Source organism: Lithobates pipiens, unplaced genomic scaffold, assembly GCF_037356315.1.
Source record: "Lithobates pipiens isolate NorthernLeopardFrog02 unplaced genomic scaffold, aLitPip1_a1.2 Scaffold_8, whole genome shotgun sequence".
Classification (NCBI taxonomy): Eukaryota; Metazoa; Chordata; class Amphibia; order Anura; family Ranidae; genus Lithobates; species Lithobates pipiens.
Window position 1 is genome coordinate 623,967,784 of NW_027507903.1, and position 13,135 is coordinate 623,980,918.

Consider the following 13,135-nt stretch of genomic DNA (forward strand, 5'->3'; position numbering starts at 1 on the left):
GCCATAAAACTATCCCCTATTTTGTAACCGCTATAACTTTTGCGCAAACCAATCAATAATGCTTATTGAGATTTTTTTGTTTACCAAAAATATGTAGAAGAATACGTATCTGCCTAAACTGAGGAAAAAAAATGTTTATTTATATATTTTTGTGGGATATTTATTATAGAAAAATGTAAAAAATAATGTGTTTTTTTTTCAAAATTATCAGTTTTTTTGTTAATAGGGCAAAAAATAAAAACCGCAGGGGTGATCAAATCCCACCAAAAGAAAGCTCTATTTGTGGGAAAAAAAGAGCGTCAATTTTGTTTGGGAGCCATGTCGCATGACCGTGCAATTGTCAGTTAAAGCAACGCTGTGCCGTATCGCAAAAAGTGCTCTGGTCAGGAAGGGGGTAAATCCTTCCGGGGCTGAAGTGGTTAACCCTTTCTCCTCTAACTGCGGGGGGTAAAACCATCCCACTAGAGGCCAAATAGTGCCGCAAATCCGGCAGTAAAGCGCCGCTAAAAATTGTGGAGCTTTACCGCTGACGCACCTCCCACCCCAGTGTGAAAGGGGCCTAAGGATGTATCTGTACATTGCTGCATTATACAACGATCAGAGCTAAAAATAGACACTGATGACTGTATAAATGTCGCTGGCAGGGAAGGGGTTAACACTAGGGGGCAATCAAGGGTTTAAGTGTTCCCTAGAGAGGTGTTTCTAACTGTGGGGGTAGTGTAACTGGGGGTAGAGAGAGATCACTGTTCCTGATCACTAGGGATAGCAGATCCCTCTCTACTTCCCTGTCAGAATGGGGATCTGTTTGTTTACATACACAGATCCCCGCTCTGGCTCACTTTGAATCGATCGTGGTGGACATTGCAGCCACCGGCCACATGCATCGGCACCGGCGTCATTGCCCCGGGCGATCGGCAAGCGGTTAAAAACCACCACAAATCGCCTGTGCAGAGGTGCTTTGCCGGTGGTATAGCGCCATTGATTTCAATACACACCGCTCATTCATCGCTCCAAAGATGCTGCTAGCAGGACTCTTTTTACCGTCCTGCTAGCGCACCGCTCCCGGGCTTTCACATTGGGGAGGCAACACCCGCTGTTTCAGGTCGGTTTGCAGGCACTATTTTTTTTGCGCAATAGCGCCTGCAAAACGACTCAGTGCGAAAACCTGCTCCAGAGCGCTCTTGAGAGGTCCTGCAGAGAAGAATGGGAGAAACTGGCCAACAATAGGTGTTCCAAGCTTGTAGCATCATACTCAAAAAGAATTGAGGCTGTAATTTGTGCCAAAGGGGCTTCAACAAAGTATTGAGTAAAGGCTGTAAATACTTATGTACATGGGATTTTTTTTTTCATTTTTTATTTTTAAGAAATTTGCTAAGATTTCAAATAAACTTCTTTCATGTTGTCATTATAAGGTGTTGTTTGTAGAATGTTGAAAAAAATAATGAATTTAATCAATTTTGGAATAAGGCTGTAACATAACAAAATATGGAAAAAGTGAAGCTCGTGAATACTTTCCGGATGCACTGTATACTAGCACCATCTAGTGTTCTTTTTACATACATGCACTAGTCTTAAAGTGGTAATAATGGGTATTTATTTGTATTTTTATTATAATAATAATAATAAACATGTTATACTTACCTGCTCTGTGCAATGGTGTTGTACAGAACATCCCTGAACCTCCTCTTTTGGGGTCTCCTGTGCCATGAGGACAGTGAGGTAAGCATGTGTAGAATAAATAGAACGCTTTATCATTTCTGCAAAACAAGTGCATAGGGGATAGCTGTAATGTAAAAAAATAAATAAATAAAAAGGTGAACAAAGGTGAATTTAGTTTTAAGCCAATGTTTGGTTTAAATCACTTGGGACCTTATTTATAAATCCATTTCTAAGGTAAGAGATGATGATGGAGATAGAGATGATGATAGAGATAGAGATGACGATAGAGATGATGATAGAGATAGAGATGATGATAGAGATGATGATAGAGATAGAGATGATGATAGAGATAGAGATGACGATAGAGATGACGATAGAGATGACGATAGAGATGACGATAGAGATGACGATAGAGATGACGATAGAGATGACGATAGAGATGATGATAGAGATAGAGATGATGATAGAGATAGAGATGATAGAGATAGAGATGATAGAGATAGAGATGATGATAGAGATAGAGATGATGATAGAGATAGAGATGATGATAGAGATAGAGGAGATGATAGAGATAGAGGAGATGATAGAGATAGAGGAGATGATAGAGATAGAGGAGATGATAGAGATAGAGGAGATGATAGAGATAGAGATGATGATAGAGGTGGAGATGATGATAGAGATGATGACAGAGATAGAGATAGAGATGATGATAGAGATAGAGAGATAGAGAGACAGAGATATACACACATACATATACATATGTAATAAGTGTAATGCCTCATAAGAATTTAAAGTTTGAATATATAAATTGGTATCCTCATTAAGTTAAAGCGGAAGAAGGGGTGGGTTAACATTGGCTACTCCAAATAGGTTACCATGTAACCCTTGTGGTGATTAAGTACTGTCTTGATACCCAGTAATTAAAAAAAACTGATTAAAAAGAAGTACATCAATTTTATTTAGAAAAAAATGTTTTTTTAAAGTAGACACACTCCATAGACACACTCCTAAACCTTGTAGACAATCTTCCCAGAAGAGTTGAAGCTGTTATAGCTGAAAAAGGGTGGGCCAACACAATGTTGAACCCTAAAGACTAAGGCTGGGATGCCATTAAAGTTCATGTGTGTGGAAAGGCAGGGGCCCCAATACTTATATTTATTAACTACTTCCCACAAACCACCGTCATTGTATGTCGGTATTTTGATGTAGAATACTGGGGTTATGGTAGCAGATAGCTGCCATAAACCCCGGTATATTCTTAAACGGCGGGCGGTCCTGTTCGAGTGGAATCGCCACAAGATCACTTTTATCAGCGGTGGGAAAGGTCATCTCCGCTGCCTACCGGAGCCACTGGTAGCGGTGGATATGATCCAATCCTTTGCCCTGAGAGGCCTGGAGCTGAGTGAGGGAAAGATGGCCCCCACTCGGCTTCATAACATGGAATGATGGAAGCAACGTCAAACGTCACTTCTGCCCAATGCCCTTAGCCCTTGTACACACGGTCGGAGATTCCGACAACCAAATCCGTTGGATTTTGTCTGTCGGATTTTGTCCAAGGGATCTTGTCCGAAACTGTTGCATACACACGGTCGGACAAAGTTGTCGGAAAATCTGATCTTTCAGAACGTGATGACGTAATTTCATTACGATGGGACTACGTTCAGGCTAGTAGCCAATAGCTTTGGTCTAGGAATTTGATCTGAACATGCGTGGCACTTTGTCCGTCGGAGTAGGCTACACATGATCGGAGTATGTCCGATCGGAGCAGTTTGTCGGAAAATATTTCCAGCAAGTTGGAAAATTTGGTCCAACGGATATTCCGACAGAAGTAGTCCGATGAATACCACACACAGTCGGAATATCCGACAAAACGGTCCGATAGGACACTTTCCGACGGAATCTCCGACCGTGTGTACAGGGGCTTAAAGGGGAAAAAATGTTATTGAAAAAAAAATATTGTAAATATGTGTTCTGAGGTCTTTTTGACCCCAGATCTCACATTAAAGAGGTCCTCTCATGTTTTTTTTTTCTATTACAGAGGATGTTTACATTCCTTGTAATATGAATAAAACTGATCCAAATTTTTTTTTTTTTCTGATTTTTTTCGGAAGTGCACGTGTCTACTAAAAAACATGTACATCACTCTGAGTGATCTGTGTACATTGCAGGAATTTTAACAAACATTGCTTCAGATTCCTATCTTTTTTTTATTCTGAAGAAATTGTTGCTTTTCTGTGTCCATGTGCAAGGTGAATGTGAATGGAAGTTGTTTTATAATTATCAATTAGCTGCTGCACTTGCAGAGTTCTAATAAGGAAAGTTGCAGGGTCTACATTCTGTAACACTGACCCACTAAGGAGCGGCTGGTTTGTTTGGGCTTACCATTTACCTTCTCCACCTCATAGCTCGTCGTTCTTGTCTAGGGGTTCCCGAGGCTGATGGCCCAATAACTGCAGAGACCGACACTTGAATTTCTTTTGGAATTTTTATTTGCTTAATACAATAGAACAGAAACCCAGTCTCTCAGTTGGGAATAGAGCTCAGACACTTTGGAACTGCTGAAACTCTATAAATGTCTCTCTCTAGATGATCCAAGGAGTAGCCACTCTCAACTAGATACTTCAACTGTTGGATAAATCCTTGTTTGTGGATCTAGCAGCCAACAAGTGATTTTAGCTTAGCAAAGTCTCTGCCACAGACTTGGTTGTAAAACTTTACATGAGCACAAAAAGTCTCTCACAGGAACTTAGTTGCAACTGAAGGATAAAATTAGGAACCTTCTTACCGTACCAGAATATTGCAGCTGATCCGGCAATACCGTAAGAAATGTGGATTCAATTAGTGTCCTTACAGCTCAGCTTCCAGGCTCTTACCGAGCAGCCAGCCTCATGCATGGCCCTCTTCTGAAGAGTCCTCCCCTGGTTGCATGTGGAGTTGCTGGGCCTCTCCAAAACTCGAGACAGCACCGGACCACTTTAGAATCCTCCTTCCAGTTACTGCACCTCGGACTAGCCGGTTCTGAGGCTCGGAAACAGATGGATCCCCACCCCAGGCCATGAGGGCCTCTGGGGGCTGGTCAGAAGGACCAGGACCATGGAGTCAGAAAATACTTCTGGACCGCAACCCCAAACTTTGTATCTTCAGCACCTTAAGTACCCTCTCCTGGAATACACAGTGAGACAACGCACTCACTGATTGGCTCTGAGAGAGAGATTGGTACCCAATGCGTCCAACCAGACTGCGTTCCAATGCTTGTCAAAGGTGCTACCTACACCTATGACCAGGCAGAACATAATACAGCCCAGCCAAACTGATGTTAAAACCACAATTTAGCACAATTAAACTCAAGACTCAACTATAGTCTTGGGAAAAAAATAAATTTACAACATAGCGCATACTCTTCAGGAGTACCGGCGCTACAATCTCTTTAGACATGATTTCCTTTTGGGAGTATCTCACCAAAAATGGCATCTTGTTTGCAGGGGATGCCCAAAATCTGACTTGTATCTTACAGATGTCTGGGAAAATCAGTGAGCCAATGACACAAGCAGGAAATGACATATCTTGGGGGGTGGTGGGGGCATGCATTCTGCACACCCTCTGTGTACAGTATGCCTGCAGGTGGCCATATTGCATGTTTTAGGAAATTATAGCAATGCCGTTTGAAAAGGAAAGGATATTTTTAATAACATTCAACTACAATATTATAATTGCACCCCAATAAAAAAAAAATGACTTTTTCAAAATGTATTTTTATTTACCAAACAAATTTAATCTACAGTGCCTTGCAGAAGTATTCACCCCCTTTGGCATTTTTCGTGTTTTGTTGCCTCACAATCTGGAATTAGCATAAATTGTTTGAGGATTTGCATCATTTAAAGCAGGAGTCCACCGGGAGTTCCGCCATTTTTTTTTTTTTTTTAAAGCCAGCAGCTACAAATACTGCAGCTGCTGACTTTTAAAATAAGGACACTTACCCGCCCAGCGCGCCCGCGATGTCGGCACCCGAAGACGATCTCTCAATCGTCTCTCGGGTGCTGCCGCCGCCATCTTGGGTATGGGAATCAGGAAGTGGAGCCTTTCGGCTTCATTTCCCGGTTTCCTACTGCGCATGTGCGAGTCGCGCTGCGCAATAAGGATGGACCTGCTGCCTCTGGGATCTGTGTGTTTCCCAGCAGGCAGCGGGGGACTTTCGGAAAGGGGCGTAATCTACGCCCCTTTCCGCAGAGAGCTATCCCGGAAGTGGGTGCAGATACCTGTACTGTACAGGTACCTGCACCCCCCTCCCCCCTGAAAGGTGCCAATTGTGGCGCCTGAGGGGGGAGTATTCCAATGAGCGGAAGGTCCACTTTAATGTGGACCTCCACTTTAATTTACAGAACATGCCCACAACTTTGAAGATGTTTTTTTTTTTTATTGTGAAGCAAACAACTAATAGGACAAAATAATTGAAAAAGTAAATGTGCATAACTATTCACCCCCCCCCTAAAGTCAATCATTTGTAGAGCCGCCTTTTCTTGCTATCACAGCTCCAAGTCGCTTTGGATAAGTCTCTATGAGCTTGTCACATCTTACCACTGGGATTTTTGTCCATTCCTCCTTGCAAAACTGCTCCACCTCCTTCAAGTTTGATGGTTTGCTCTTGTGAACAGCAATCTTTAAGTCTGACCACAGATTTTCTATTGGATTGAGGTCTGCACTTTGACTAGGCCATTCCAACACATTTACATGTTTCCCCTTAAACCACTCAAGTGTTGCTTTAGCAGTGTGTTTGGGGTCATTGTCCTGCTGGAAGGTGAACCTCATATATGTAGCAATTGTATATGCTATATTATCTTTTTTTTTTTGCCTTTTTTCCCCCACAAAAGTAGAGTTACCCTTTGCTATCTCATCTCTGAAGTATATAGCTTCTCTAATGGCAAGGTCCACTAAGCAAGTATCATTTACTGTTTAGGTTTATCTAACAAAAGACTGTACACAGGGTTATAAAAAAATAAAAAGTGAAATATTAACTGCTTCAGCCTGGCAAGCTGCAGGGGAGGCTGGCTGGAAATGCAAGCACAATCTCTTTGCTGTCTCTTTATCTGAGCAGACCAGCGCTTGCTGAAACATCAATTGTTGTTTCACAAAGCTGTTTGCATTTACACTTACATTCCCAGGGTGATCAAGGTGGGTTACAGATAGCTCTGAGCCCTGGTTCACACTACACAGTGCAAGGGAACCGCACCACATTCCTGTTCAAATCACATGTAAATCTTCAGCAGTGCGATTTGAGCCATTATTCCGTATTGCTCAAATTGCACCAAATTCGTGCAGGACCCCTTTTCTGGCCACACCAGAATCGGAGCTCATGGGTATTCACACCCATGCGATCAGATTCTGCAAATTGCACTGTGCTTTGTGAACCGATTTTGGGGTGTTGTTAAAGTGGATGTAAACCCGAAAAAAAACATATTTTTTTTTGTTGTTGATGTCATAATGTAGAGTATAAGATGTCCTATCATTTGAGCCCAGTCTTGCCACAAAGAGTTAATCCAGCTCTGAGCAATCCTCTCTTATTGTTCAGTCAGATAAATCTTGACAAACAGAGAAAAACGTTGTCAAATCCTCCCCCTTGTTGCGAGTGACAGGTGCAGGGCCGGGACATGGGGTGGGCAGGAGGGACAGTTGCCATGGGCACTGTGGTATCATGTGAAGTGGGGGGGGGGGCACTACAAGGCAATGGGGGAGGGGATTTGTGTTCAGAAGTGGAATTTGGGGGGAGGAAGTGGGTAAGAAATGTCCTAGGAGGACAAATATGGGGAGGTATGCTAGGAATGGTGATTTAGGGGGATTTGTGTTGGGAGGGGGGATAGGGGAAGAGGATTTGCGTTAGTAGGGGTGGTTGGGGGTATCTGTGCTGGAGGGAATTTGTGCCAGATTGGGGAAGGGACTTTGTGCTGGAAAGGGGGATTTGGAGTGTGGGAGAGGATTTGTGCCTAGATGGGTAATTTGAGGGTTAGGGGATATGTGGTAGGAGGGGGGACTTTTTTTGGGGGGGGGGGATTTGTACTGAGAGGGGGGGGGATTCTTCCTTAGGAATTGAGCATAATCTTTTTTTTTTTGGAAGGGAAGTTTTTTTTTTTGCTTACACATAATGCTCATAAATATGGAGAGGGGGCGCAATTTGGCATGGTCACCCTGTGCTCTTGATGACCTTGTCCCAGCACTGGACAGGTGATTTACATATCTTGTGCACTGGCCTAAGAGACATGCATTATTTTTTAATTCCCTCCCACTCCTTTCTTCTGCTGCTCTGCAAGGATTGGCTGTTCCACACCTCAGGATGATTTGGCATGCTGAAGTCATGTGGGGACTTTTCTGGGTTTCGACTGGATGTTAGTGATCATAGCAGAAGTTCAGTGTAAGAAATACACAGGAGAAAATGCATGTTGATAAGGGGAGTGTAGAGGTGGGCCCACAAAATTTGTAGTTTTTCAGGTCTCATAGCAGGCAGAGGGGAGACATTTGACAGAAAAGTATACATGCAGGAGGCGTGTATATGCTTCTAGATTGAAAGGCCTGAACAATCCCCCATTGACTTTGACAGAGCGTACAGGGCCCTTAGACCCAGAGCGCAAGACGGAAACCCCCCAAGAGATATCATATGTTGTCTCCCTGAAGGAAGACATTCTCCAAAAAGCAAGGTCTAAGGAACAGATTGTGTTTGAAGAAGCAACGATTCAAATCTTTCAAGATTTATCACCCATTAGACATGTGTGATTTGTTTCGTACGAAAGGAAAATGCGTACGAGTTTCCGGAAATTTGTACATTCGTACGAATACGAATTTTTATGCATACAAATTCCGTACGAAATATGAAATTTCTTTGACGAATTTCAGACCCAAATTCATAACGAAAATTCGTAATTAACGAAAAGTTAAAGAACCTAAAAGTTAAAAACCCAGGAAGTCAGCACAGCACAGGGATGGTGGGAACCCCTCATAATAATACATTTATCATAACGAAAATTTGTAATTGTTACAAAAATTTAAAGAACCTAAACGTTAAAACCCCAGGAAGTCAACAAAGGGATGGTGGGAACCCTATGGGAATTTCTATGCTTACGAATTTCATACAAAATACAAAATTTCATTAACGAATTTCGGATTAAAATTAACAGAAACGTGACTGGTGTTTTGTTCACCAATCAGAGGAAGTCAGCACAGCACAGGGATGGTGGGAACCCCTCATAATGGCCACAACGGGTGTACACTCAGACCCAGGAACTCAGCACAGAGATGGTGGGAACCCATCATAATGCCATTCCACTCCTTGACAGCGAGGTGTGAGGTTGCTAGTTCCTTTGCTCCTGTGCTTCCAGAGACCAAGAGCTAGAGTTACTTCTCTGCCCCAGGAAGGATGCTGGATCCTGGGGAGGACCCTGGTGGGGGTCCCCTGGATAGGCCTCAGCCTGTGGAAGATACTGGGCCTGGCCCAAGGAAGGATGAATCTCTGTCTGCCTTTAGATGGAGGATTGTGGAAATGCAGAAGCGGATGGCGGATCCCTCAATGGCAGAGGCCTCTGTCCCCTTCCCTCCCCAGCAATGTGGAACATCTGAGCAGGAGGTTGAAAGTTCTGACATGCTGGATTTGATCAATAGACTGGAGTCCACTCCAGATTCAGTTCCCCGGGATGGTGAGGAGAAGATGGACACCGTTCCTAGCTCTGTGGAAGAAAGACCTGTGGAGAGAGCAGGTGCAGGTACAGTGTGTGTCCAGGATGGTGGGAACTTTAATGACAATGGGCCTGCTGAGGGTTGTAGTGCTACAGACAGTCAGCCCAGACCCATAGACAAAATACAGAAAGCAATAACATCTGCTAATAACTGTCAGCTTCAGTCTGCAGAGAGGTCCATGGCCAATACAGAGACTTTGCCTGGACCAGGCACAGCGGCTGTTCCTGTAAATGGTGGAGGAGATGCTGGGTGCAGTAGTGCTACAACTTTCCAGGAGTCTAAAGCAGCCAAGACTGTGATGGCTCCCAGGATTGAAGCTGAGTGTTCGGGGGAGGGGGTGGGTCCTGCCTCTGCTAATCAGAAGACTGCTATCCCAGCTGATTCAGACTCTCTGCCAGCAGGTTTGAATGTATCTAAGGACAAGACTGCAAATGCTGGTGGTGGAAGAAAAACTTATGCTGGTGTTGCTGCCACAGGTTCTGGGAAGGGGGAGCAGGCAGGGAAGGAGCATGGGAACATTCTATCTTCCTCCCTGTTTAAAAGGAGGAATGTTGTCCTGTTGAAATGGGAAGGCGATGGAAACCCCCCACATAGGACAGTGGTGGATAAAATTCTGCAGATGGGATTTAGGCCTGCAGATATCTTCGCCCTGATCAGTCCGGCAGGTTCCTATGAGTATGATTTGTCCTTTATCCGTCCAGAGTCTTTGGACATATTTTGGGAGAAGTTTGAACACGTGTGTGTGTGTAGGGGCCTGCTGGACTGGAAAGGGCTCATCCCCAAGCTTATATCACACCAACCCTCCATTAAAATGGTGACAATTCTTGTCCGTAATGAGTCCATACCACAAGGGGATTTCATTGTATGGTTGAGGAGGTATGAGGATGTCCTGAGCCCCCTAAGAAAGATTTTAGACGATCGGGGAATATGGACAGGGGATGGTCTGTGCAGCTAAAATTAAAGGTTATTGACAATGTTGTCCAGCATCTGCCATCCTTGGCTTTCCTGGGGAGGGACAGGCTGACCATCTTCTACCCGGGCAGCCAAAGCTCTGCAACAAGTGTGGTGATAAAGGACATCTTGCATCCTCCTGTCCAGTGATGAAGTGCTCTCTGTGTCAGGGTGTAGGACATTTGGCGAAGGACTGTAATATCATCAGGTGTAAATCTGTGCAATGCAGTGGGGCATCCTTACAGTCAATGTCCTGAGGCAATGCACAACAAGCCTGAGCTCATGAGAGAGTTCTTTCATCTGGACATGGAGGATGCACAGAGCTCAGTAGCTGGAGGGCCTGTGAGTCCATCTGAGTCTGTGCCAATACCCAATGTGTCTGTGTCTCCCCAGTCTGTGCCAATACCCAATGTGTCTGTGTCTCCCCAGTCTGTGGTGCCCCAGCCTGTGCCAATACCCAATGTGTCTGTGTCTCCCCAGTCTGTGCCAATACCCAATGTGTCTGTGTCCTCCCAGTCTGTGCGTGTACCTAGTGTGCCCGTGTCTTCCCAGTCTGTATGTAAAGTTCCAGTTGTCAAGAATGTGTCCAATCCTTCCGTGTCTTCTAAAATTGCAGAGGCAGCAAGAGGTGTGTCAGGTGTGGTGCCAGTCCCCCTCCCCCGACGCTGCAGGGTTTCTATTGCAGATCGTGGGGTGCAGAGGGTTGGGGAAAATAGTGGGGAGGCTGGCCTGGTGGTAGATAAGGAAAGGGAGAATGGGGGGGAGGGGGTTGAAGGGGAGGATAGGTGTGGGGAGGCTGGTTCTTGTTTATCCAAGGATGATATGGAGTGGTTGGAGGATAGGAGGAGAAGGGGCAAAAGAATAAAAAAAAGGGGTTCAGTTCCCTTCAATCCTAAAGTTTTGCCTTTGGAAAATAAGTTTAAGGTACTGTCAGATGATGATGATGATGATGATTGGGACTCGTTCAGTTCAGCATCCTCTATGGATGATGAGTGCCAGGGTGCAACAAAGCGTGCTGGTTCTCCAAGGAGAGGGAGTAGTCAGGCTAAGAAACGTCTGCCTCAACTACCCTAATGGCAGTTCCCACTCCGTTAAAAGTGGCAACCATTAATGTTGCCAGCTTAAGATCAGTAAGCGCTCGTCATATGGCCTTATTTTTGCTCAGCGAGTTTTATGCTGACATTTTGTTTTTACAAGAGACCCATCTGAGTAGTCTGGCTGATATACATCTGGCAAAGAAGGAGTGGAGATTAGTGATGGACGAACTTCCGACGGGACGTTTCGCGAACGCGGCGGATAGTTCGCGAACCAGAACGTTCGCGGCGGGCCCCATTGACTTCAATGGGAGGCGAACTTCGCAAACCTACAGGTCAAATTTGCAGCCACAAAATAATTAATAGCTGTGCAAACATAGTCCCACCACATGGCCAATGATATAACACATGTATGAGGTGAATCTGGGATCGATAACTACAAGCATTCTTTTTTTATATGGGAAATTGTTGTGACAATTCAGGACTGTGGAGCGCATGAAGGCAATGGAGGAGAGGGAAGGTCAGGGACCAGGGTAGGCAAAGAAGAGGGTGCAGGAGATGATCACCAGCAGCGTGACATACAGCAATGACACCTGCACCGTGATAGAGTCATCTGACATTAGCACCGTGATAGAGAGCACTGACATCAGCAGTGTGACATAAAGCGCTCACACCAGCACCATGATATACAGCACTGACAGCAGCACCGTGATAGAGAGCACTGACATCAGCAGCGTGACATACAGCAATGACACCTGCACCGTGATATACAGCACTGACAGCAGCACCGTGATAGAGAGCACTGACATCAGCAGCATGACATAAAGCACTCACACCAGCACCGTGATATACAGCACTGACAGCAGCACCGTGATAGAGAGCACTGACATCAGCAGCGTGACATACAACAATGACACCTGCACCGTGATAGAGTGATCTGACAACAGCACCGTGGTAGGGAGCACTGACATCAGCAGCGCGACATAAAGCACTCACAACAGCACCGTGATATACAGCACTGACAGCAGCACCATGATAGAGAGCACTGACATCAGCAGCGTGACATAAAGCACTCACACCAGCACCGTGATATACAGCACTGACAGCAGCACCGTGATAGAGAGCACTGACATCAGCAGCATGACATAAAGCACTCACACCAGCACCGTGATATACAGCACTGACAGCAGCACCGTGACAGAGAGCACTGACATCAGCACCGTGACATAAAGCACTCACACCAGCACCGTGATATACAGCACTGACAGCAGCACCGTGATAGAGAGCACTGACATCAGCAGCGTGACATAAAGCACTCACACCAGCACCGTGATATACAGCACTGACAGCAGCACCGTGATAGAGAGCGCTGACATCAGCACCGTGATATACAGCACTGACACCTGCACCGTAAGCAGCCCCAGGAGGAAGTCAGCATAGCACAGGGATGGTGGGAGCCCCTCATAATGAGCATAGCACAGGGATGGTGGGAGCCCCGCATAATAAGCAGCCCCAGGAGGATGTCAGCATAGCACAGGGATGGTGGGAGCCCCTCATAATAAGCAGCCCCAGGAGTAAGTGAGCACAGCACAGGGATGGTGGGAGCCCCTCATAATGAGCATAGCACAGGGATGGTGGGAGCACCTCAAAATATGCACAGCAGAGGTACAGCCCCCAGGAGGAAGTCAGCACAGCACAGGGATGGTGGGAGCCCCTCATAATGATCATAGCACAGGGATGGTGGAAGCACCTCAAAATATGCACAGCAGAGG